Source organism: Artibeus jamaicensis, unplaced genomic scaffold (genome assembly GCF_021234435.1).
Source record: "Artibeus jamaicensis isolate MK-2021 breed Jamaican fruit bat unplaced genomic scaffold, CSHL_Jam_final contig_388, whole genome shotgun sequence".
Taxonomy (NCBI): Eukaryota; Metazoa; Chordata; class Mammalia; order Chiroptera; family Phyllostomidae; genus Artibeus; species Artibeus jamaicensis.
The window spans coordinates 2701951-2706444 of record NW_026521813.1 but is presented as its reverse complement, the minus strand read 5'-3'; the positions used below and the strand labels follow the sequence as shown (position 1 = coordinate 2706444).

General features: G+C 36.8%; 1 pseudogene; it reads right to left on the bottom strand.

Moving 5' to 3' along the window:
- Positions 1-3251: 3251 nt before the first annotated feature.
- Positions 3252-4258, bottom strand: LOC119063881 (keratin, type II cytoskeletal 7-like; annotated as a pseudogene).
- Positions 4259-4494: the final 236 nt, after the last annotated feature.

Genomic DNA, 4494 nt, shown 5'->3' with positions numbered 1-4494 from the left:
AGAGAATTAAAAAAATGTCTTTAATACACTAATGAGTATAGCATTTTCAGTCATTAGAAGACTAGAGATCTGAGTACTAGTTGCACTTAAAGTTCATTAATGTAATTAATGTCACCAATAACTTTTTAATAAAAATGATTTGACACAGAATTTAGAATATATTAAGTAAAGTAGTTTTAAATGACGTATAATTCCTATAGACCTTTGCTTTATTATTATTGTTATTTTTCTGGCTTGTCCAAATATACTTCAATGGCTTTTGTAATTTGACGACTAGCACAAAATATTATTGACAAATGCTTAAATAGTTAATGGTTACTCTGAAAGGTTAATTCAAAACCTAAAACAAATCAATGAATACAGTAAAGAAATAAAGTAATACTGTGGAAAATATTATAATATCTATGCATTCTATATTTTGTTATATTTTCAATAAGTTTTTGGGTAATAATTTTTGTAAAATGTCAAAAGAGAATAAAACGATGAGTATGTGGGAAAAGCAGAATATAATAAAACGATAAAATTATAACTACTATACCTCTGCCAATATAACAAAATAACAAAATAGGTTAAATCTAGGTTTTATGAATACATTTTTGTGTCTAAAATGAGCACATAGTTCTGGGTTTTTCTTGGGGGGGGAGAGTATTTAGAAAAAAAAGCTCTTCAAATATTGAAAACCATGGCAAATGAGCATAATTAACTTTTTATTTCAAACACCATTAATTAATTCTTGTGACTCACATTTAAATATGTTCATTTTACCTTTTTAAAATTAAGCTTTACTTTTTAAATTGTATTAACATCATCATCACATATGCTAGAACATAATTCTATTGGGGTACATACATTTTGGTTTATGTTGTGGTATTAAATGGTTTAATACCAAACATATACCTTTCATTTTATATTTCATACAGTCAAGATATGATGAGGCCAAGCAGTGATGCAATAAGAAACTAGCTGTTTTATATAGTGATTTTCATCATGAGGATTAACAACCTAACTGACTTCTGAGAATGGTGTTATTGACATTAAATTAAAATAATATAGATAGCAGGTAAGGCACTGCAAAACTTTTCATTTCTTCATGAGATTGAATTGTTTCTCATAGATTAATATTATTTTTAAAATTCTGAACATCAAAACTCAGAAAATTCAAAATAAAAATACTTAAAAAGTCATGGCAAAGCAAATGTACATTAATTTATTAGATCCCATGAGTGGATATTATTTTGTTCATTAACCATGTATATGTTTTAAATTCAACTGCAATTGATAATTAAACACTTAGTGAGGTAAAGATCCAGAAAAAAAGTTGGAGAGTAAAGCTATCTCTGATGCAGGAGTCCAGGAACTTGAGATAGAAGAAGGCAGAAAGCAAACTTGAATTAAAGTTCTTTTGATAAACATTTCTTTCAGACCAAAGCTCAGACAGGAAATTACCATTTTTTACAAAAATCCAATATTCTCTATAATTCTGTTCCTGTGATGAGGGTAGCAGGTGTGAGTAGCACGGTTTTTGTTGTTGTTGTTTGTTTTTCTGTTGTGTGTGTGTGCATGTGTGTTAATGGAAATCATTCAGAAAGCACTTGTGGAATTCATTGGTATAGAAGAGAGTGAGTTGTGAGATATCTGGAAGAGTTTATATTTGCATAGATCTAGCTATGCTGTATATAAAAAATATAAGTAGCTAGGGTCATAAAAATTAAGTACCTTTGGGAAGTATGTGAAGGCTTTACCTTAAACATTAATGGATAGAGTATTAGACAATTTTATACTTACCATAGCATACCTGAAATCCAGTAGTGACAAGAAAAGCATGAACTGCACACACAAATGCAAAACAAATAAAAAAGCAAACAGAAATTCCAGTGGAATGATATATGTTTTCTCTATTCCATGACTTATATACATAATGATAAAAGAGAATCTATTTTAGAACAACTCTTCTCTTAGTTTTTCTGAAATCCTACACCAGGTTTTATTTTAGCTTCCACTTGTATATGTGGTATTTATTAGCACTTTGGGAATAGGACTTCCCATAATTTATTCTACAAGTGTGTTTGTGTGTATGAGTATTGACCTATGAATGTACACAATGCTTTAATTCAATTCAGGAGATGGCCTCATTCTTCTTATCAGCTCCCCATGCATGCTGCTCAGAGGGAATCAGATACTTGCGGCATTATTAATATCAATTCCATTTTCAAAGCCTTTCCTCAGGTTCTTTGGGCCGTGCACAAGCACTCTTTTCTGTTTATTTTCCCCTGTTCCCCATTACCTGCCCATTAGTACTTTCTTTCTGGTTCCTCTTGCCAGAAATATGAATTTCTATTTGTTTTAGCCACTGGCTCTTTCCCACACCTCAAACCCTTAGAGAAAAGAGGGAAAAAGTGAAAAATACAGGCCTCGTTGGTCATTTCTCCAGGTTTTGACTCCTTCTACTATTCAACTATTTATTTCTCAAATTCTGAAGTATTATTTTTTGCATAATGTGTGGGATTTTTGTTATAATTAGCAAGGAATATAGACTTTAGTGGGCTTACACCTCCATGCCAGAACCCTACATATATCCCGACTTTTCAAATGACACATTACTTACACTCAAGTCTTTTATCACTAACAGTGAGATCTCACCTACTGCTTAGAAGAATATTATTTCATTTTAAAGTCCTACTTTCTTATTCCTATACAAATTTATGTGGAATAATTGTTTATGAGAAGTTGATGATAATTTACTTAAATAACTGTAAATATTCTTAAATATAAAATTATGCATTTTTCCATTTATTATTTCACTATTCATTGTACACATATTGTAATTATTTTAATTTTCACAGGCACTTTACACATTATATTTGGTGTACACTGGCTATAATGTACAATAAATAGTTGTGAATTGTATATAATTTAATTTAATTACTACCAAAGAATATATTAAATTATAATATATTATCATAATTCTGCATTAATTATAAAATATTATTTTTATAAAAATAATTTTATTTTAAAGATAAGGAAAATAGTTACACATTTAAGTTTGAATAGTATTAACTTTTTTCTTTTCCTGGCCATGGGTTCATCCAGGGCTCAGTAAGAGAATTTATTGGAAGCTATTCTGACATCATTTTTCAGACTGCTTCGTGGTCTTGGGACCACAGATAGGACCAAGACGGGAATCTTCTTGTGGCTGTGGAGGGACAAATCTGGGTATCCCCATATGTAAGACTCAGTCGAGGACACTCCTGCTAGAGGGTCGATGGACTCCTCATGGTATAGGCCTTGTTGGTTGCACTCAAGAATCTCAGGGCATTGTTGCACAGGATCTCCCCCAAAGCCCCACCCACTGCCACCAATGGTTCCCCTGTAGGTCAGTGTGCTGCCACCACCACCAGTGGTATTCACCACAGAGATATTTGGGAATAACACTTCATCTCCTTTAACCTGTACTCTGCCTTCAAGCAGTTTGCGGTAGGTGGCGATCTCAATGTCCAGGGCCAGCTTGACATTCATGAGCTCCTGGTACTCTCAGAGCTCTCAGGCCGTGTTCTGCCTGGTTTGCTGCAGGGCAGCTTCCAGCTCGTTCTGCTTGGCACGTGCACCCTTGAGTGCTAGCTCCCTATGGTCCTCAGCCTCAGCAATGGCGGCCTCCAATTTAGCACGCAGGTTCTTGATGTTGTCGATCTCAGCCTGCAGCCTCTGTCTGGATGGTCCAGTCCATCTCCTCAGTCTCATTCTGATTATTCCAGAAGTCCCAACCTGGGCCTGGAGGATCTCAAAGTGGGTCTGGTACCAGGTCCATGCTGGTACCAGGTCTCAGACTGAGCCAGGCTCGGGTTGGCAATCTCCTTGTATTGGACCTTGACTCTGGCGCGATGCCGTCTAGGTCCAGGGGACAGTTGCTATCCATGGACAGCACTACAGACATGTTCAAGATCTGGGACTATAGCTCTTACAACTCCTTCTCAGAGAAGATCCTGAGAAAGCTGATGTCTTCCTTCAGGGCATTCACCTTGGCCTCCATCTTCACCTCGTTCATGTAGGCAGCATCCACATCCTTTTTCAGCAACACAAACTCATTCTCAGCATCCATGCTCCAGTTAATTTCCTCTTTTATTCTTATTCTTGAAGTCTCCAGAACCTGTACCTTGTCAATGAAAGAGGCGATCTTGTCATTAAGGGTCTTCATATGTTCATGGTCCTGCTGGAGCACCTCTTGGGTGGAGGGGTCAACGCTCATCTGAAGTGGGGCCATCGGGGTGTAACTGAAGGTGACCTGGTGGATTCAGGGGCCCACCGAACCCCAAACCCCGTAGGCAGAGTGTAGCACCATGTGTAGCCGCAAGGTGCCCAGGCCTTAGAGGCTACTGCCGCAGGAGCCGCAGCCAGCGCCAAGCTCAGGCACACCTGGGCACCACGACCATGGAAGGAGGAGGAGCGTGAGCTGACCAGGGAGCTAAAGTGGATGGACACCCTGGCTGCACCAGGCTG